General features: G+C 35.0%; 1 long non-coding RNA gene across 5 annotated transcripts in view; it reads right to left on the bottom strand.

Moving 5' to 3' along the window:
* Positions 1–1294: 1294 nt before the first annotated feature.
* LOC106868233 (uncharacterized) overlaps positions 1295–24341 on the bottom strand; it is a 274184-nt gene continuing 251137 nt past the window's right edge. For all 5 annotated transcript variants that reach the window (XR_008266388.1, XR_008266391.1, XR_008266387.1 and 2 more), the window contains one exon: positions 1295–4252. This is a non-coding gene — a long non-coding RNA (uncharacterized LOC106868233). The remainder of the gene's footprint in view (positions 4253–24341) is intronic.

The raw sequence follows: 24341 nt of genomic DNA on the forward strand, positions 1-24341 counted from the left end.
ATGTGTTTTTCCCCCTTTCGCCACTTGGCAACAGGTGTTAGTTTGTTTACACATATCCTGCCAAAAAGAGATCAATAGAATAAGTACCAGTCTTAAACAATCAAATACTGGGGTCAATTTGTTCATCTTAACCCTTCAAGATGCTACTCCAGCATGACTGCAGTCCAATGACTTGTTTCAGTCATTTGACTGCAGCCATGCTGGAACACCGCCTTTTAGTTGAGCAAATCAATCCCAGGACTTATTCTTTGTAAGCCTAGTACTTATTCTATCGGTCTCTTCTGCCGAACCGCTAAGTTACGGGGACCTAAACACACCAGCATCATTTGTCAAGTGATGTTGGGGGGACAAACACACATATACATATACATGACGGGCTTCTTTCAGTTTCCGTCTACCAAATCCACTCACAAGGCTTTGGTCGGCCCGAGGCTATAGTAGAAGACACTTGCCTAAGGTGCCACGCAGTGGGACTGAACCCAGAACCATGTGGTTGGTAAGCAAGCTACTTACTACACAGCCACTCCTGCGCCTAAAATAATTAGAAAATAAAATGGTTGTGAAAGATATTTAAAAGTGTTAGACACCTGTAATAGATCATGTGACTGGCAATGTTTTGTGAAACATCAGGAGGTGGCTTTGCTTTGAAGCTAAAGAATAGGAACTTTGGCTTGGATAGTTTGTTCTCGATGGGTTGGTAGATGATATAGAGCTTTTTGGTGAGATATACGACCCAAAAATTTAGGTCCATTCCTAAATACCAGTTTTCATTCTATTATTATCCATCTGATGTTCATATTCTTTATAGAATCCTCTGATTCCAATGCATTTAGACTGCTATGTATTTTTCAAAGAGCCCTTCTGGAATGGTAGTTTCTGACTTTGTTCTCTGTTTGCCCTGTGCAGAAAGTGCTATTGTTGCTAATGACTGGCAATGATGATGATGATGATGACATGCTTGAATGTGTGAAGACAGGATAGTTGCAAAGCAGCCTGTAATTAATATGTAGAATGACTCTTTTATTGCAATCTTTAGATAAATTAAATTACTAGCTAAATGAGATAAGCAAAATGTACAGAATGAAAATGTCAAAAAGATAACGGAAAGGATTTTAGCCTTACAGTTATAGCAGTTCATTTCTTTCCATCTTTAATATCTAGTCAAACAGAATTCAATAAGAATTTAACAACAATAAAATCTTCTTAACTGACAAATAACATAATTCAACAACTCAGTTTCTCCTCCATCATTTTTAATTTACAAATTTCATTGAAAAACAAACACAAAAGCCAGTCTGGGTTTACACGTTTATTCCTGAAGTGAATGTATGCACAAAATAATTGTGGTTTAAATACATACACTCTCAATAGATCTACACATCTAATTATAATAAAACCGTTTATTAAAACTTCAGCATGTGGTCAAGATTGTAGCAGTGGTAGGGGTGATACTTGTCACTGCCCGGCTCCTCTCACTTAGATTCTTCTTTTCAGTATCTGCAATATAAAATACAAATGCAACATGTCAAATGTAAAACACCCCACCCACCCTCACATCCACCCACCCACCCATACATACACTCACACACACACACATATGATTTATAAAGGGATATAATTGAGCAAGACATGTTTCGGTTATTTTTACTGCTTCCCTTATGACTACTCAATCGGATGAGTTGATTTCAAAAAATGTCACTGTGAACTCCTTTAGCTAGGATTTTGACCGACTTTTTCCTTTCAACTACTAATTATGCTAGTGAGGTAACACTTAAAAAATGCAAACCTGAGTGGGTTGTTTAAGAGGAGGGAAGAGTGGACGTTTGACAAGTGTGGAGAAGCACATTAATGTAATCACAGTAGAAGTCTAACTGAGTTCTTTTCTATTTAATACAAAACAAAACAACCAGCTTAGTACAGTTGATTGTGGCAAACCCATCCTGTGCCTAAGACCGTAACCTGTCTTTAATCTGTGTACAAGTTAAACGGTCTCAGGGTAAGGGGGGGCGCCATCAAGGGTTGGTAGTTGTGTAGTAGTTATAAAATTCAATGACACAATACATTAAAAAAAAAGACTAAAAGATAATGGAGCTGATGCTGTAGCTGGTTAGCTAGATGTCCAAAGTAAAATGCCAACAATGAATTGGTCAAATAATTATAGGCCATAGTCAGTGACAAGACAATGGTATGATAAATAAATTTAGTTGCTCTTAACTTAATTCATATAGAGAACAGTAAAAAAAAAAATTAACTGTAATTATGTAGTGAAGAAAAAAGGTATTAGTCATTGACTAATATTAGTTTAATAATTTTGGCAAGTTGGACCATATTTCTGTCCTATTATGGCCTCATCAGCAAAGCACAAATCCTTATGAGTGAGTAAATGTACAGTTGTTGACATAGAAAAAAATTGTTAGGTATGAAAAATAAAGCACAACATACAACACCCTCATATCCTACCTCAATTCAGTATTACCTAGTTATACACACACACACATTTCACATTAACCTGATTTTATTTTTTAAACCAATATCATGCAAATAAAATAGATTTGTCATAGTCCAGTTTCAGAAGTGTCAAAATACAAGTATAAGTAAAATAATTTTGATTATACAAAAGATTAGAATAAAATAAAAAATAAAAAGGAAGATGTGGCTTGTGTAGGAACAAGTAAACATAAACTCAGGATCTTTGTGTGTTAAGACCACTGGTGTTTAAGTCAACTGCTCTCAGCTAGCCACTCCTCCTACTATAGTGATATCATTGGAGTAGTTTATAAAACATTAGTCTAATGGACAGGGTAGGAGGAGAAGCAAGGTTATTCAGTGCAAATTCTTCAGAAATATTGAATAACCCAATCAAGTGTAACTTATAACTACTTTACCCTTTTACTCATAACTAAAGAAAACCAAGATTGTCATTATAAAAACTCATTGAAATAATTTCAGTGAATGAAAATCATAAATGGTTAAGTTTTATCAATATATAAAATGACAAAACCTCAATCATTTCATTATATATATATATATATATATATATATATATGATGGCCGTCCACTCGTGACCGAGGAAGACCATTGCCAACCTTCATGAACATTGTGCGCTCTAGGACTAACTTATATTTTGCATTTGTGGCTCCGTTGGTGGCTAATGAGCCCTGCTCTTGACAAGCATACACGACTGCAAACATTGCAGACCAAGCTTTCCCCATTCACTATACGAGTTGTGCACTTTCGCGCAGCTTGCTTAAGTTCTTCATGCTGTATATATGCTCTCTCAAAAGTGTCGATCTCCTCTTTAACCTGCTTCCTCCATCTGTGGCAATGACAGGCATTGTTCTCCCAGTCAGTGTCCTGCATATCACAGGCCTGGACAACACTGTTGTAATGTTCCAGCCGGCACCAGGAAATCCATATATGGAACCAGCTATCTTGGTTGAAGGAACAATTCTGAAGGTAGTAGACAAGTTTGTCCCTGAGCAGCACACTCAGCTGTTCTTGCTCCCTGGATGAGGAAATATCTTTCAGGTTGTAGAGAGCAACTAATTCCTTCCAGTCTCTTCAGTCTCGTGTCTGGTCCCAGCATGGCATCGCAAGGCAAACAAAAGTTGCTGTATACCGTGCACGTGTACTGACATCGCTCCTTTACTCATGTGAGACATGGACCCATTACAAACGTCATGTAAGGGTCCTTGAATGCTTTCATCAGAGATGTCTGAGACACATTCTGAATGTTTGCTGGACCTTAAAAACTCCAGACACACAGGTCCCGAGGAAAGCTGATATCTTGAGTATTGAGGCGATGGTGCACAAGCACCAGTTACGTTGGACTGGACACCTTATTAGAATGAAGGATAGCAGGATTCCTAAGCAGATGCTCTATGGAGAACTTGTGAATGGAAGGAGACTCCGACAGAAACTAAGGCTGCAATATATATACATACACACATACATAATGTTCAAGCACATATAAAAAGATGACATCCGATATCTAATTATTTACCTAGATGCAAGCAAACACAGACAACAAGCTATTGGGTTTATATAAATAAGTTTGAATTATTTCTGATTGGTTTCTACATAAATAATCTGAAAGCAGTATTTCCAAAAAGACTAATATGACTTTTCATATTATCAGGTTTAAGTGAATCCAGTGATTAGAGCAATTTCACATTTACAGTTCTATATAGAATTGTGATTCTAAGAAAAGGATACAGATATCTTCAGTCCTATGGTCAAATGTGGTTCCAAACTAGAAAAGAGAGAGAATGAGAAAAAAATACAATGTTGAAAATATTTTGATAAAAAAATAGAGAATACTGAAAACTGAAAAAGTTAAATATTTGTATTACTTGGAAAGTTTTACTAATAAAACAATTTGATATTCAAGATAAAAAGAAACAAAATAAAAACTGAATAGAGATAATTTTCTGATGAGTTTTGTAATCAAAAGAATTAGGTGGAGGTAGACTCCTAATAGCCTGTCTGTATGAATGTATATATATATATTTATCAAAGTATACAATGGTTTTACACAGAGTACTAAAACAAGTGGTATATAACAGCACAGTTAAGTAATACCATGTGCTCTCCAGAGATAGCAAGTATGGAAAGAGTGGTGAGTCATGAACTTTTAGTGATGTCATGAATTTTTAGATAATTATGTACACACACACACACACACACACACAGAGAAAGATAAAATAGATATGTGCAGTAATGCCCACATGGTTTAGAAGTTTGCTTTGAAACTATGCGATTTCTGGTTTGATCCAACTGTATAGCACCTTGGGCAAGTGTCTTCTGCTTTCGCCTTGAAAATTTGGTAGATGAAAATTAATGCTGAATTCTGTCATGTGTGTATGTGCATGTGTTTGTTTATTTCTGCTGTGTCCGAGAGTGGTTTTATGTGTTCTTTACCATTTATGCTGTTTGGGAAGTGGTGACATTTGTTTATGTACCCCTTAAAGAAAACCTCCTTCTTGGCAGTTTTATGAGCGAAGACATTAATTGTAAACAAAGTTTAGCATCATGGAAGGCATTCAAGTGTAGAATACTTTACAAGGAGTTTAGTCATCCCAATGGGAAAAGTTGATACACATACAATGACAATAATTAAAATGATAATGGTAATTATGTGCGTGCATGTAAACATATTACACACACACACAAATATATAATGAAACTGATGTTAAAAAGATGGTAGCTATGGAAGCTAGAAGCATAATGTGTATGCACATATCTGGGATTGTGTTCCAGCCAAATCTACATCTGCTGTCCTCTCCTTGTTTATTGCTCATCCCTCCACCACCCTTTTATCTACTGTAATTAATAAAAACAATAATTACTACATATCATATCATCACCCTTTCTATACTTCCAGTCATCACTCCCACTTCCCTGAGTCACTTCCAATTTCCATCCTTCATACTCACCAGTCACTTCCCCACATTCCATCACCATCAACTACTTTCATGCCCTATTTACTTATGACCACTGTCACCCCTGTCTCTATCTCTCACTCTACCTTCCCCACACACTTTTCTCAATCCTTTTGTCACTATACTCTTTATTGATTTTTTATGAATATTGAAAATAAATGACACTGCTTGTGTGACAAACACAACCAGATTCACATGTTCATACATATATATATGGATGTATATTTATTTTTGAAGCTCTGATGAAGCTAAAGGATGATACTCAAGCACTCAACTATGAGTGCATTGCATCTTATAGCAGAAACAGTGATAAGATAATGAGGTTTATCACACAATTTCTTATTCCTTTGTCATTTACTAGATTTATTATTACTGCTCTGTATTTGAATGACACTTTGCTCTGAAGCATATATATATATATATAGCTTATGAAGGGTAATGGAGTCAACCAGACCCTAAAGATACAGGTACTACCGAGTAAGTGCTGTATACTGACTAGTTTTGCCCCAGATGTGGTTGCAACATGAATGGGGAATATAACATGAATCGTGTATTAGCGTGTGTATAAATAAAAAGAATGAGATAAAGAGACCAATGGCATAAGTAAATTTGTATTCTATGTAGAATGTCTTACAGCTGTTTCAGGGAAAATTCAATGTATCCCTTCATCGGAGACGGTAATAGTAGAAGATAAGGATTATTACATCTGTATGAGGAGATTTGCAGTAAGAAATGAGAGCGATGCGGAGAAGAAAAAACAAAGAAGAATAAGTACTTGGAGTATAGTTCCATTCCAACAGTAAATATCTATGTATAGAATCCTTGTGGGTATTTTCCAGTGATAATTATAGTTGCATTGGTGGATATATATCATTTCGTATCCAGTTTACTCTGTGCGTTGTTTACTTAAAGGACAGCCCGAAGTGAGTGGAAGATGTATGTAGGATTGTGAGATCAAGCCAAAAAAGGCTTGATCTCACAATTCTACACACATCTTGGTAGGCAGAAACTGAAAGAAGCCTGTCGTATGTGTGTATGTATATATGGCCGTTGCCAGTACCGCCTGACTGGCTCCCGTAGGATTTTCGAGCGAGATCGTTGCCAGTGCCCCTGGACTGGCTTGTGCGGGTGGCACATAAAAGACACCATTTCGAGCGTGGCTGTTTTCGTGCGGATGACACGTAAAAGCACCCACTACACTCTCTGAGTGGTTGGCGTTAGGAAGGGCATCCAGCTGTAGAAACTCTGCCAAATCAGACTGGAGCCTGGTGTTGCCATCCGGTTTCACCAGTCCTCAGTCAAATCGTCCAACCCATGCTAGCATGGAAAGCGGACGTTAAACGATGATGATGATGATGTATGTATATGTTTGTGTGTCTGTGTCTCCCCAACATTGCTTGAAAACCGATGCTAGTGTGTTTACGTCCCCGTAACTTAGTGGTGCGGCAAAAGAGACCGATAGAACAAGTACAAGGCTTACAAAGAATAAGTCCTGGGGTTGATTTGCTTGACTAAAGGTGCTCCAGCATGGTCGCAGTCAAATGACTGAAACAAAAGAATACATATACCTATAAACACCAACACGTATACATGTGTACACATGTACACACACACACACACACACACACAGAATACAAATATTAAGACAAAGAATGAATACAGTGCAACTTTATTATTAGTGGCAAATGTTTCTGTACCACTCAATTTCAAAACCCATTGCTTGTAAGTGCTTCCATGTGAAAAAGTTATGTAATATGTGTGGTTGATTATATCAGAGTGGTACTTCATCATACTAACAACAGGTTGTGCATTTTTACATTGTACATAAAAATAATGAAGGGAGCCAGACTAACTTTTGAGCAAAGGGAATTTATCTTAAACTGGAAGCTTTTTTCAAACTTCCAGGAGCACTTTGGGATAAATTTCCTTCAAACAGTTGAAGTGCAAAAATGGCTTAGACAGGAGTTTCAAACAGATCCACCTATGTAGAACCAGATGGAAGTGTTAAGAATGTCCACAAGAAACTTTCTGGAAGACCACAGACATTAATGAGCCCCAAAGAGCAAGAAAGGGTACTAGAAATGTATTACCAGAGTTCAAGAAAATCTGTGTAGCAAGCTAGTTATGAGATAGGAATTTCAAAATCAAGCCATTTTGAAGTGTCATCTTTGAAAAGTTACATTCCAAGAATAGTCCATACTCCCAATGAAGCTGATCCAGACTGAAGATTGGAATTTCATGCATAGCACTTGGTAACATGTGCAGAAGGTGCACACTTTCCGACAAAGATTGTTTGGAGTAATGAGGCTACATTCAAATTAAATGGCTCCATTAAACCACCACAATTGTATCTACTGGAGACATGAGCATCTGCATATTATGGAGTAATATCACATTGGAACATTACATTAATTTACCAAGAGTTACAGTATGTGCAGCTTATCCTTAAAAGGATTAACTGGACCATTCTTTTTTTATGGTACTATGACAAGTCCCATTTACTTGAACTTGCTGCAACAATCTGTGATGTTATGCATTCAAGAGGATTCTGAAGATATGGAATTTTTTCTCTCACTTTTAGTTGTTTGTAAAAATGACTTCCTGACAGTGTTGTTTGCTTGCAGTTCCCCATGAAAGTATGTCCAGGTTTCTTGATGTGTATTGAAAAAGAGCTCATTTATACAGGGCCATCTGTTTCCAATTCTTTGCATGAAACATGTCTGTTGCTTGAATGGGAGATTATTATTCCACTTGGAAACAAGAAAGGGTTGGTAACTGGAATTTCATTCAGCAATAAAACTCTGCCCCAATGTACTCTCATCTGATCCATGTAAGCATGGAAAAGTAGCCATTAAAATAATATTTTACAAATCTCAAATGTCTTGGTTGTCTTTAAAATGAAATGTAAAACAAAGGTGGTCTACTCTTTACTTTTTTTTTAGAATAGCAACCTCATGAAAATTATAAAGGAACAATAAGAATTTCTCAAGAATCTATGTAATTACTAAAAAACAATGCAATTGTTGGCTCACCTCATTAATCAGAACAACTTACAACAATGATATTTTCAATGCCATTGGTTTCATGTATGAAAAAATATATAAACAATTCTTGCATTACTCTCCTATACTAGAATCCACATAGCTAACACCCATTCCACTAAACATTACCCCTATTACTACCTTAAAATCTACTTTCTATGTTAACCTTCCTGTGGTTCCACTATATATATATATATATATATATATATATATATATATAATGCATACATAAACATATATCCACAAACACCTTTTAATAATACTACCTCTGAGAATTTCTAAATATATGTCTAACTCATTTATTTTGATATACATACAAAAGTTTCTACCAGTTGTGAGGTCAATAGTAGCAAAAGGAATGTATATACAAGTATACAAAATATGAATGTAAAACTAAAAACTAAATACATATCAACACTATTTAATAATTAATAGTTGCTTTAAGATGAAATTTGTTTAGACAATAAAAAGAAAAATAGGAGCCATAATAGATCATGTAATAATTTAATGTTAGTATGTGTGACAATTGTAACCTAAAACACATTTTACACAGCAACACACCTCTCATAACCAAAATTACTGATGATACAATATGAAGAAGGACAGTTCCTCTTTTCTTGTCTACAGACATTGCCATTGTAGGTGACTCTAAATTTTCTTTGACTTATCTTTGATCTTCCAATTCACAGTATTCCTTCCCTTATTTAAATTCCATTTCAGTTTACAAAGAGAACAGAAAATCACATCTGTCTTTCAAGATGGAAGCATTCAATGAATGTAATTAACTTTAAAATTCCAGCTAATGAATTAGGTTCAGCAAGCATAACTCCATGAGCTTTGATTACAAGATATTAAACAAATGAGAGAAATACTATTCCAGACAGAATGTTAGGGTATCTCAGATATCAAAATATGACAGCATCTACCATCTATTCCAAGTAACATGCCCCACTGAGGAATGCACAAATTAAATATCCTGTTCAAATGTGTAATAAAAAATCTGCAATAGATTCAAGAATGAGCTGGGAGCTCCAATATGGTAACAACTGGTGGTAATTTGGTGAGGATCATATTTTAATTAGTTCTCATAGAGACATTCAACTATGAAGTGAGAAGGAGTAAAAACTGTTTATCAGCAAACAAATTGAGAAAATCCAATGTTTAATGTATACTATATGTCTTACGTGTTCTGGGTAAATTCTTTTTATTTGTATTTTTATTGTTCTGGAATCTATACACATACAGAGTTGATTGAAAACTTGTTAACTATTAAATGTACATGTCATTCTAAAAAGTATATTTATATAAGTAACATGTCAACATTATCTTTACAACATAAATTTAAGACTGGTTCTCAACGCTACAGATGTACAATGCCCGTGAAGTTACCATGCTGAAATATTGAGTCATATGTAAGATATATTATCTACATCAATCAATTGACCAGGTTTAACTTGAAATTGAATGGAGAATCTGCAAGAAATGCAGAACCATTCTAGTTACATGCAGAGGTCAAGTCATGAACATATATGGTAGAAGTTATGTATAATTTATAATATTTTATCTTCACAATAATTTAGTATCTAAACATATCTTCATCCCAGTCATAACAATCTTGTTCAAAGATTTTTAATTTCGTACTAAATGTGGATGAATAAATTTCCTTTTCATGTATGAATATTTGCATGAGATGATGGAACCTGTATGTTCTATATTTTAATCAAATCAGAGCAATGTGCATTGTTTATATTTTGGAACTCATAGTTTTGTGTTTAATATTTGAGCATCTTAATTTGCTTAGGCCATAATTACAGTTTACGAGACATTTGAGACTTGAGGCTTGACCACATTCCTATATAGCAAAAAGTGGTTAACTTTATTAAAAGCCATTCAAACAAAAAATAGGTAAGTCAGTGCAGAATTAATCTGTTTAAAAATGCCTACTTGTAGACAAATACTATTTCATATGTTGTTTTGAGTATTTATTTCCAATTTTTCAACCTTGAAGTGCAACTTACCACAACTAAGCACCTCCAGAAGAAAAGACACAGATGAATTTTGTTTAAAATTGATCAGTTATTGCATTTTTATAAGATTTTGATGAAAATCCATGGAAATTCAAATGTATATCAAAAAATTACTTCAAGTCAATTGAAAAAATAAATTTCAAGTAAAAAATGATAGTGATATATCAGCTTTTTTTATTTATTTATATTTTTATTGTTTTGGAACCTATACACAAGCAAAGTTAATTGAAACCCTGTTAGCTATTAAATGTACATGTCTTTATAAGAAATATATTCTTATAAGTATACATGTCAACATTATTTTTGTAACACAAATTTAAGACTGGTTTTCAAAGCTACAGATGTACAATGCCTGTAAGGTTATCACACTGATGTGATATTAGTATTAGGTTCCCAGATTGCCTATTCCAGATGATATTGTCAATTTTTAAGTGTTTCTATTCAGTAGTTTCTACTGAATGAAAACTGCTGGGTATACCTCAATTTCAAATACTAATTATCTCTTTTTGCTGACAGCTGAAAGGCTTAACCTCACAATAGTTGTAATACATGGCAAAAGGAGCTATATCTAAATGCTGTTCTACAGTATCATCTCTTCATCCAGAACATACTGGGACATATTAAGGAAACTGGTATAACTGTATCTCAATTTTGTTAAATAATTATGCATGTACACACGATCACCTTGTCTACAACAAAAACAAGAAAGTATGATTCGTCAAGTGATAGGGGATGACTGAGATAGTACAAAGATGAATTAAATGCATTATGGACCAAAATATTTCATGGCTAAAAGCATTGTGAATCGAATACTTCACAGAGTAAAAGCTTTATGGACCAAAATACGTCACAGATTAGATGTCTTATGGACCAACTACTGTACAGACCAGATGCTTTATGGAGTAAAGTATTTCACAGATTAGATGGTATGTGGACCCAGTACTTTATACATTAGTTGATTTATAGTCAATATCTTAATGCTAAAATTTTTTGTTACAAATTCTGTTTTCCAATGCATGTTAATCATTTTTAGATGCATTGGGGAACCTTAATACAAAGAAGAGAGCAGAATTTGAAAAAAACTTCAGATATGCAAAGTGAGACATAAATTGATCCTAGTACTATATAGAATAATTCGCAAGTGAAATAATTACTTTTGATATTTCTAAGAAATTCTGGCAAAATTGTTAGCATGCTGGGCAAAATGCTTAGTGGCCTTTTGTCTATCTTTACCTACTGAGTTCAAATTCTGCCGGGGTCAACTTTGCCTTTCATCCTTTTCGGGTTGACAAAATAAGTACCAGTTGAGCACTGGGATTGATGTAATTGACTTACTCGCAGCCAAGATTTGAAACCAATATTCCTAAGAAATTCTTTACTTACAAATGTTTTCTATTTAACAACTAGATTTGTCTTAAGATATAAATAGATAATTACTTTAGGACATTTCCGATTCATTAGTTTTATATGCATTTGCAAGGTCATCATTGAAAGGATACTGCTACACAAATCAAAAAGTAATCCTATTTCAAATGAATTATGCTATAACAAAACAAAATTATTTTATAAATGAAAATGAAATTATGTAGCCATTTAACTTGATATAAGCATCCTTTATATTCATATATTTATTTATATTAAAGATTAACAGAAAACATATTTGGCTGACAATGACAACAGTTTCAACAACTTTTCAGGTTTTTTTTTATTGCACATCCTCTTTTTAAGTAGATTTAGTCCAAATCACTATACAACACAATCTGTGTATAAAGAGAACAACGAACCTTAATGAAAATAGATGTGTCTGTTTGGTGAGCATAATAGTCTGTTTCATGAATGATGATTAAGAAGAGGAGCTAATGAACTACCCTAAAATAAAAATTCCTGATATAGTAATATTCTATAAAAGAAGCGTAAAGGTAATACTGAAACAAGCTATAATAATTTGTTATTTGAAAGTAAAACAGTGTGAATCTAAAACAAATTTCTGTGTGTATATTGCTGAATTTACAGCTTTTAAAGCCCAGGATACTAACATGTTTCATTGGTGCACAAATTCCATTTCCAAGTTTAAGAAATCATCTGAGGACGGATGGGGAGAGTAAAAATAGATAATAAGCATTCCAATGGAAATATATATTTTAGAGCCATTTTCATTACACTAAAATTAAATCTGAAGAAATCATTAAATTTAAAAATAACCTATCACATACAATTTAAATGAGATTAAAATGACAAAATAAAATACAAGATTAATTGAAAAACTAAAGGTTAAAAGGAATGATTATACTAAAGGGACCAACATACAATCTCATTTTACACATTACAAATTTGTAATCTTTTCTTATGCAATCTCATTCCATGGCCTATAAATTTGTAATCTAACACAATCATGTTTTCATCTCTGTAACCTTTTCTTACACAATCACATTCCATACCCTGTAAACTTTTGTCCTCATACAATCTCACCACACACCTTGTAATGTGTTGTATCTAAGTGATAAATTGTTATCTTATTTACTGAAATAAGCTATAATTCCAGCCAAATATAAAGATATTTCACTGACAGGAAAACTACTGTTAATTACCCAATAATATTGTAGATAATTATATTCAAACGTTCGCTTTTTTCCTTTTATATCTGAAATGGTTGGTTTGTTGGTATGGTTGACACTTCTCACTTGAGATGTCTTCTTCACATCCTAGTATACTAAAAGACTGTTACCAACTAGTCTTTAAGTGAAAGACTAAAGATATTTAATGGGAGTTATTCTCAATAACATTGCACCAAGGATCACATGTTTGGAGATGTGACAGTAATAAGAGTTTCAAACTTTGGCACAAGGCCAGCAATTCTGGGGAAGAAGCTAAGTCGATTACATCAACTCCAGTGTTCAATTGGTACTTATTTTATTGACCCCCAAAAGGATGAAAGGCAAAGTTGACTTTGGCAGAATTTGAACTCAGAACATAAAAATGGACGAAATGCAGTTAAGTATTTTGTTTGTCATGCTAATGAAGCAACTCAGTTTAATTATATTATGCTCATAACCAATACTATTTGCTTAAAAAAAAAAAGAGTCTAATTGTTCCACATATAGTTATTTAGAGATATGGTCTTCACCTCCATGCAGCTATTAGTTATTACTTGTTATCTGATTTAGTCTTCACAACATTAACTATGTAAATCATAAATAAATAATGGCAGGGGACAACAGGACAGAACACAAAAAACAAGAAAGAAATGAAATCTATTCTGTTCATCAAACAACTTCATGTCATCACAGTCATTACCATGGGGTGTGACTGAGCACACCGTTTGTTCCAGGGAGTGTGGCACATTGTCCCCTTCCTCACAATCTTCTGCTGCTTTACCCCCCATTTTTTTTTTGCTTCTTTGTATTTTGAATGTTATAATTTACAATGTGATCAGAAGTATAATTGTCTGTAGAAATAAAGATTTTTTTCAGTTGTTAAGTGATTAACTTTCAACTTCAAACTTGAGCAAATACTCCATTGCCGAGGGCCATTCCTGCTTTATGATTGAATGATTAATGTTAAGGAATTTATCTGGCTATGGCATTAAACTGTGACAACTCAAGCAAAATCCAAAATTACTTACCATGCTATTACATGCAAGCTAGAGGCAAGAAAAGGATAGGATGGATGTAGGGTGATTTAAATATGTTTTGTTTTGTTTTATACAAAATTTAAAACATGCAGAAGAAATTACCAGAATATTTTATTGGCAATTTACAGTAGATGTAATTTATTTTAACTGTGGATAAGCTTGAAAAGAGCATTGAAGAGAGAGGGGGGAGCGAGAGAGAGAGAGAGTGAGAGTGAGTGTGTGTGTGAGTGTGTGTGTGTGTGTGTGTGTGTGTGTGTGTGTGTGTGTGTGTGTGTGTGTGTGTGTGTGTGCATGCACACTTATATTGCTGTATTATGTTTTTTATTTTTCCAAGCTATTGTTGAAAGGACAGGTCTGCAAATACGACATATTTCCATTCCCCTGTGTTTGTTTTAATATCTGTTCCATGCTAGCAAGGGTTAGACAGTGAGGTATTTCATGTAGAATTTTTATGGCCTGATGCACTCTTCCTTACTAGATTTTTGAGAAAAGAAATTTTAACTCTAGAGGAATTTGAAAGTGCAGAGGTAGCAGGCAATCTGTTGACAGGAAATGTCAATAAATGTCACAGATGGTGATGTCATTACTCGCTACAAATGGTGACATTACTGTCTAGAGTGTAGCTCACCACAATTTGTACACATTGATGTACACACACACATATATATCTATACCATATATATTTAGATACACAGTTTCCGTCTACCAGATTCCTGAACAAATCATCGATCAGCTTGGGATTATAGTAGAAGATGCTTATGACACTGTGCAGTGGTACTGAACTCAAAGTTCTGTGCATGAGAAGCAAACTTATTGACCAGGAATATATATTTTACACTGATCAGAGATGCAGCACAGAATTTTGTCAGTGAACAGGTCGTGGTCTCAAAGCAATGAAAATATTTTGACAAATTAAATTTAAATGTTGAAGTGAATCTAACGGTTTTTGCGTGTTTCTTAAATGGCTTATAAACACCTTCCACGCTGCAATTGCTAATATAACAATTTAATTAAAAATTAAAACTTGCAGAAAGAAAGAAAATATGTCAACTAAAGAGTCATGTAACTTTGTTAGCTCTTTGGAGCAGCTATGATAACATTTTAGCACAGCTTCTACACTTACAGTCATAAATAATTTCAGAGCAAATCGAAATTCTTCAAATTGCTTGTTCAACAGTTATGTGTGTGTTTACGTACACACATATATGATTTGAAAAGTAATAAAAAAAATTTGCTTTCATTTAGATAGAATTTGTTCCAATTCAATCTTGAATACAGACGCACATAGTGTTTTTAATGTGTAATTGATGAGTGATGTCTTTATAAAAATGTCCATCAATATACATGCATGACTGCATATACATTGAATATCCTACTGACCTCCATATGACATGGAACCTAATGGAAAATAGGATTTCCATACTGGAATTCCATGTTAAGGAAACATTTTCAGGAATCCAGCATTCCCATGTGGAGGTGCCTATCCGTGTTTTCTTTGTATTGTCTATCTGTATGTTTTGTCCCTTTCTTGTATCACCTAACTGCCTGGATGTTTTGCGTCTTTGTCCCATTCTGTATTATATATATATATACACACACACACATACACCTGCACGTGTACACACACACATGCACATAAACACACACTCATACAATGTTGTTCAGAAATAACTGTCAACTTTAAAGTAGGCTTATTATTGGAAGAAGGAAAATAAATTCTCGAAAATAAACCATTAAAAAGGAAAGGAAAACACAAGTAGTATTCTTTGATAATGGTATGTTGTTGATAGCTTTAGTCTGAATGACTGAACAAAGTAATTGAAGTTAACAGGTTGCTTTGTGCTAAATGATGTGGAAAAGCACTATGCAATAGATTATTGTTAAGCTCTATTCTCATATATTTTGATGTTAGTCTAATATTTTCTGTCATACAGAGTATTTTAACAGCGTGGTATGAGATTTATAAAATACTACTGTGATATGTATAAAATCCTAATATCAGATTCTTTGTTTTTAGGAGGAGTTCAACACAATAACCCTTTTATTAATATCAGTTTGAATGAACAAGCTGATATTAATATTAAAAAAAAACAACAATTACAAAATATGAAAATTATGGATTCAAGTATTAAGCAACAAATGAAAATTAGATTAAATCATATAAATCATGAAAGTATGTTTGGATATATTACACAAATATGCTTCTTTTTTTTTTAGCTACTGAAATTTTGTTGTTAGGCATGGCTGTGTGGTAAGAAGTTTGCTTGTTAATCACATGGTTCTAGGTTCAGTCCCACTGTGTGGCACCTTGGGTAAGTGTCTTCAACTGTATCCTTGGGCTGACCAAAGCCTTGTGAATTAACTTGGTAGACAGAAACTGAAAGAAGCCTGTTGTGAGTGTGTGTCTGTCACCCACCACTACTTGATAACTGGTGTTGGTATTTGTATGTCCCTGTAACTTAGTAGCTTGGCAAAAGAGACTGATAGAATAAGTACCAGGCTTAAAAAAATAGTATCTGGGTTAATTAATTTGACTAAAATTCTTCAAGGCAATGCTCCAACATGGCCACAGTCTAATGACTGAAACAAATAAATAATGAAAGGTAAGATACTGAAATACACTTCGGAAGCTAGACACATTATATCTACTGCAATACACGAGAGAGTACAGGTGAGCAAATTAATAAGATACTCATCTTTTATCACACCTGATCATTAGTATGGCCTTGTCAGTACAGCAATAACATTTAAATCTCAGACAGCTCAATATACAAAGTCATCAACAGATATTTGAGTTGAAACAAATCCTTTCTGTAAACAGCAGCTAAAGTATCAAACTGAAGATTGACATGGTGTCCATTTCAGTTTCTCCTATGGGGAAAGTTCCCAGTGACAGTTTGGTATCCTAACCAGGGGGATGTTTGTTTCTCATCCCTTCTCTCATAACAGCACAAAACTTGAAGAGGAGTCCTGAGTGAGCTGTAATGGTTTGTAGAGGGAACACATACAAAAGGTCAATACAACTATTAACACCTAACAATCTATGTGAAATAGAACTGCACAAGACTGCATTAGTCAATCAACCCTGATATGCATGATATCACATGAATCATACTGACTTTGTCTACATTCGTTTTGAAGGAACTGAGGAACCTTCAAGTGTCTGAGCTCCCTCCCTCAATCATTCATTTCTGTTCTGTAACAGAATCATTCATCATGGGACTGGGCTTCTGATTTAGAAAATTTTCAGTAGGATGTTAAGAGTTAAACATGTAGACCTGGGCTGTGTTCATTCTGAGGTATTTATAAATAATGAAACAAATGCTAAGATTTTAATGGAAATGATATGGTGATGGTGCTAAGTGTGTGACAAATTATGGTGTGGAAATAAAATAACAGTAGTTAATATGGCAGAAACAAATTATGAACAAAATACAAGGATTGGTAAGAGAGAGGACTGGCAGATGCACTGTTAAGTAATAAGCGATACAGAAGCCCAGCAAGCACTAAATATACAGTTCTAGTTAGGTATAGTGCTGTTGTTGTCTCTTACATTTGTAATTTAATAAATACATTTATATCTATTAATTAAAAAAATCAGGAAGAAGTAGAAAGAACAAAAAAAATTTGTTTTGAAGTGATAATGTTTTTGGTTTAAATATTTTAATAGTGCTTTATTTTTGTACTGCTCTGCCATTGTCAGTTGCAATAAAAAAATAAAAATAAAAAAAAACAATCTCTATAACTGACATTGAATCAATGTCTAAATTCTAATTAGCATAAATCTGCAAAATATCAGTATCATTTTTACCCCACTACCTCCATATACAAATATTACCATATCATAAAAGAGTTCAAGTCATTAAAGATGATTATATAGAGACATAAGCTTGAGAAATATTTTCCAGTTTTCATGTTCAAAATCCAAAACGATTTGATAATGTATTATGTAGACTTCACATGTATAGTTTGGTATTTAAGACTACTGTTAAGAACATAAACCTTACATATTTAAAATATCAAAAACCATAAAATTGTATCATTAACCTTTGAATGGCAGGAAAGACTTACACGAATGTGTGTGATAAATGAACAAAAAGCAAAAAATACCTCTTTTTCTTAGAGATAATTTTTGTACTTATTTTCAGTTTAAATAAGTACAAAAATTATAATAATTGTTAGTCCTCATAGAATAAAATGTATAATCTCATTAGTGAAAAGTGCAGTAAAATATTCACTTTCCTTTGCACATCTAGCAGGAGCATAAATTCATTTGAGATTCCCACATGGTGAAATGAATGTATAATTGGAAAAAAATCTGTTCACTTTTTCCAGCCAGAACTAGTTGAAGCATCACATTGTTATGTGCTGTGCCATCTAGAACACAATCACCATCCTCATCATCCACCTCATTTGATGATGGGGGTAAGTCAGAAGAAACTTCATTTCTGTACACATTTGCAACTTGAGTTTTTCCTATTGATAAGGGCCACTTATGCTCAGGTGCATTTGATGAAGTGGATGCCCAGGTGTCAATTGGTGTCCACTATTTAAAAGTTAAACAAGTTTCCAAGGGGTTGGATTGGCACAGTTGTTAGAGAACTAGAAAACATCCTTGAGGTATTTGTTCCAGTGCTTTAAGTTCTGAGTTCAAATTCTACTGTAATCAACTTTGGTTTTCATCCTTTTGGATGAAGTTGGTGGAGAGATGAGGAAATGGCAAACTGGAGGAGTATGAGTAATAGGTAGATGAGAGGGGGAGTGAGGATACAAGGTAAGACAGCAGCAAAGGTAGGTTTGGTAGGGTATGTTTTGTATGGGTAGATGGGTCTCCTGCAGTTTGCATATTGCTTATCTGTATGGCACTTTCTTATCACTTCCTTGAGGTGCAGCACCTCCAGATCAGCCTTCACTATTTTATCCCAAGTCTTCTTTGGTCTCCCTCTCGATTGGAGTGTTTGGCACTTCCATATGTAGCAGGCTGAACTAGATTCCTCCTACACACAGTTTCTCTCAGCTGACTTGTACTCTGACATTGAAGCATACTAAATTTACACAACCATCCAAACATGACTATTATATAATCTACCTTTCACCTGCCAATAGTGGTATTCTTCCAATCCATCCTTACCCTGGCTACTATACTTTCAGAACAACTACCTCCCCTGCTAGTTATGTTAGCTAGACAACAGAAGCTATCAACTACATCCAGTGAACCAGCTGGACATTTATTTCTGGTAAGCTCTCAGTACATATGGCTCTGGTACATCTGCTACACACAAATCTTTCTTTCTCTGTGGGCTTGCCTTCATTCCATAATATCTGTATCATTAGCATACACTGGGTATGGTATTTGGAGTTTATACTTAACAAGTAAGACCATTTCCCTGACAATACCAGGTCCTGTTTCTTTTCTTATTATTAACACTGCAGTTTTTTTGCTAAATTCATCTTGAGGCCTCTTGATTCTGAATTTTATTTCTATGTCTGAAATTTCTTCAGATTCAACTATAAGAAATAGATCATCAGCATATAAGAGCTCCCACAGGCAGCTGGCCTTTAATTCCTCTGTGGTGGCATCAACACTGAACTAACAGTTGATTCTCACAGGCCATTTATCTACACCTGGCTCTGTTATGAACCACCAAATCACTGCATGTCAAACGCTGCCAAAGGACTCATCCAAGTTGACTAATGCCAAATATAGTGGTTTAGTGTTAGCTAAATATTTCTCCAGTAGATACCTCACTAGGAAAATTACATTTGTGGTATCAATTCCTGACACTGAACTACATCTCATCTAGGTCTACTCTGTCATGGATCAATTGTGTTATAAATTTCTCCATGACCTACATAAGCTTGGTTCAACAATTTTAATCCTTTATAATTTACTCTCCTTAAAAGCATCTCTTTTGCCCTTTTAGCCAATTACAATGATACTGCTATGCCTGTCACTGAGTATGACACCTTCCTATATTACTTGATTAACTATTCAAATGAATATCAAGCATCCTGCTTTGATTATCAAATATCTTATTTTGATTATCTCAATGATTATCCTTCATGAATCAGCAGCTTTCTCTATCTTCATGTCTTTAACTTCTGGTTCCTCTATATCATCAACATGAAACAGCCCCTCTTTCTCCTATGCATTATCCTTGTTTAACATAATAGCACTGCTTCTATGCCAATTTCTTGTCCTCCACAGCAATGGTGTAGGTGCCTTCATAAGTTTGGATACACTTCTCCCCAGACATCTTGGCTCTCTCTAACACACTGTCTCACAATCCTGAATACACCATACCTCTGATCTTCACATTGCAGAACATAATACATACACACACACACATATATATATGTATATATATATATATATATACTTTTCTGCTTCTTCCTCAGTCTGCCTTTCTAACTACTTGAAAATGCTTTCTATTACCTTTCTTCCAGGCTTTCCAAGCTTGTTTCTTTGCTTTTATAGAACTATCTACTAAGCTATCACTTTTTGCTCGGCTGGAAAACTGCACTAGCAACATGTTTTATATGTAGCCATTAGTAGGTTATCTAGAGGAACTCCCAATTGTCATGTATGCTAAAAGTATCTAATTCCTTTTCATTACAGTCATATGTGTCAATTAGAACTTCTCTAAACCAATGACCAACTGCAAGACCTTTTAGCTTCCATGCCTTCCTTCTCCATATTTCTGTTTCTGAATTTGCCTAGTTCTGATTCAAAAGCCATAAGCCACTAATCTGTGAAGATTAATGCATTTGTCATAGGGAAAGGTTTTGATATTTCCAATGATTTCTTGATAAGAATGCTCACCAGAGGTGATGAGATGGTGGGTTGGTTTCTCAAAGTGTGTGTAGCCAATTGGCAAATCAAGTTGCATCACAGAAGTCCAGGAGCCTTACACCCTTACACCATTTCTTGTACCATAGCCATTACTTCCAGGAATATCAAAGGAAGTCATCATTGCGTTGACTGGCACGGTAGTTAAAGTCACCAACCATGATAATGAAGTTACTGCTGTTCATTGCTGAGGTAGCCTAAGGTCATATAGATATGGTCTTTCTGTTTGTCAGTCAAACCTGACTGTAGAGTGTACACATAAATAAATGTTGAGTTGTACAAAGCTGATCTCAGTTTAACTATAGTATAGCAAGTCTGATTACCTCAATTACTCTATCCATCTGATCCTCAACTGACAAGTATGTCTACCATACACTCTGGTTTCTCCTCACACTGAGTGGATAAATCCTTCGCCTATCATACACCTACCATCACTTTTACACACCCAGAAAAGTTTGTCTTTGCTGCTTCTTGCCTGTGAAGAGTTTCACTAAGTATCCTTTCCATCTTGCACAAATCCACTCCTCTCTGCTCACCAGCATCTTCACAATCTCAACTTTTGTCGAGCCTGTGTTGATACCCAGAAACTTCAGAACTGACAAGTAGTGGGAGTATTTTCAATGAGAAATGTGTTGGTTGCTGTTTGAAGATGTCTGCATCTATAGGGAAGAGGAAAGCTTGTTGGGATTTGCCAACCACAGGAAGATTCACATTCATGGTCTGTTTGTTTGTTTTTTTTTATTAAATTTACATCATTCACCTTTTTCTCACTGTATATCCTACTCTAAGTGTCATTTGTTACTTTCATTGATTAATATTATATAAATTTGAAGGTGTCGAACTGGCAGAATTGTTAGTACACCGGGAAAAATGTTTAATGGAGTTTTGTTTGTCCTTATGTTCTGAGTTCAAATTCTGCTGGGGTAGACTTTGCCTTTCATCTTTTCGGAGGTCGATAAAACAAGTACCAGTTGAACATTGGGGTTGATTTAATCAGCTTCGCCCTTCCCCCAAATCCAAGATGACTTATTTTAGTATTATCAGACATACAGGGTCAGACAAAATAATGGAATTTTGGGATCCTTTCTAACAATTTGCGTAAGAGTCTGACGGTCCCTATCTGAAAGTTCTGGTTTTCTTTCAACGAGGTTTTTCCCTCTTTCTCAAAGGATGTCATTACTTTTGAGACAACACTTCTTGATACACCAAACATTTCGGCTGTTTTTGTTACGCTAGTGCCTGCCATACAAGCACCAACAATTTAATGAATTTTAATTACCTTTTTCTGATGACATCCAAAAAGAAACAGCAATTTTAGAAAAACATATTAAGCAACACTTGTTGTTGGCACTCCATCGCTTACGACGTCGTAGGTTCCAGTTGATCTGATCAATGGAACAGCCTGCTCGTGAAATTAACGTGCAAGTGGCTGAGCACTCCACAGACACGTGTACCCTTAACGTAGTTCTCGGAGATATTCAGCGTGACACAGTGTGACAAGGCTGACCCTTTGAATTACAGGCACAACAGAAACAGGAAAAAAGAGTGAAAGAGTACAACAGGGTTCGCCACCATTCCCTGCCGGAGCCTCATGGAGCTTTAGGTGTTTTTGCTCAATAAACACTCACAACACCCGATCTGGGAATTGAAACCGTGATCCTATGACTGCGAGCCCGCTGCCCTAACCCCTGGGTCATTGCGCCTCCACTAAGCAACACTAATAATAAATCAAAAAACATTAAAATAAACAAGCTTTTGATGGTTTTATAGATATTTCAAAATTATTATGTTATGATGCGAGGTGTTTCCATTATTTTGTCCAACCCCTGTATATATCATTAATTAATAATGGTATTATATATAAATAAATGTATATTGTGTTTGTTATGTGGCTGAGTAACATAAATGGAAATGACTATATATATAATATATATATAGCAATTTAGATTCCAAGTTTTCTGGATAGCTGAAGAATTGTAGTAGAGACAAGGGACAATTATCTGCAAAATAGATTGGTGAAAAGATAGCCAATCATTTTCCTATTAACTTAAGACAATAGCAGGAAGCTTTCTCATCAATGATTATATCCACTGTAAAGGATATAAATAAAACTAACTAATACTATACGTTTCTTGTATTTTGAATTATGCTTATTCAGCACAATATATATTGTAACTGTTTCTGTTACAGCTAATATGTGTGTATGTTTGTGTATGCGTGTGTGCACAAAAGTAGACAGTAGAGTACAATGCAGTACTTGGACAAATCAGATACCATCATACACATCTGTATCTTATCTATCTATATATATCATCATCATCATCGTTTAACGTCCGCTTTCCATGCTAGCATGGGTTGGACGATTTGACTGCAGATTGGTGGACCAGGTGGCTACACCAGGCTCCAATATGATTTGGCAGAGTTTCTACAGCTGGATGCCCTTCCTAATGCCAACCACTCCGAGAGTGTAGTGGGTGCTTTTACTTGCCACCGGCACGAAGGCCAGTCAGGAGGTACTGGCAACGGCCATGCTCGAAATGGTGTATTTTACATGCCACCTGCACAGGATCCAGTCCAGCAGTACTGGCAACGATCAGCCTCCATCACTTTGTCCTGTCTTCCTCTTTCAATAGCTCTACCCATATCAAGTGATCAGCACTTCTTTATACAGCTGTCTCCAAACATGCACCATGTCCATACTTGCAGTCTTCTTTCTTTTACGCTATATCTGATTCCTCTTATACTCAGTTTTTCACATACACATCTAACGGAGTATACTTGCTTCATTTCTTTCCAGTCCATGTCTCACTATCATGCAGCATTGCATCTCTAACACAAGCATCATATACTCTACCTTTCACTCAAAGGGGGAAAAAGATTTTTGTTTCCAGTAGCGGCAACTTAAACTTCATCCAGCCCATTCTTCCTCTGGGTACTTAACTTTTGGAACCACCACCTCCCTTGCTAATTATATCTCTTAGGTAACAAAAGCTGTCAACTACCTCTCATGAGCCAAACAAGCATTTAAGAGAGACTATTTCTGGTGTACTTATAGTATGTACCGTTCCAATGCCTTCATTACATATGAAGCTTATGTTCTCAGATAATCTGCTTATGATTCCACCACACCTTTTGAATTCCCATATCTAACACTGAGTGCAACATATAGAGTTTATACTGACCCCTTATCTGCAAAATGAAGGAAACAAAATTTTGTGCATGATACAAAATGTATCAAAAAATGAAAGCAATTGCATCATATGAAGAGAGAAAGGTAGGGATAGCATCCTTGAGAGATTTGAGAGAGAGAGAGAGAGAGAGAGAGAGAGAGAGAGAGAGAGAGAGAGAGAG

This window comes from Octopus bimaculoides, chromosome 20 (genome assembly GCF_001194135.2).
Source record: "Octopus bimaculoides isolate UCB-OBI-ISO-001 chromosome 20, ASM119413v2, whole genome shotgun sequence".
NCBI classification, from domain to species: Eukaryota; Metazoa; Mollusca; class Cephalopoda; order Octopoda; family Octopodidae; genus Octopus; species Octopus bimaculoides.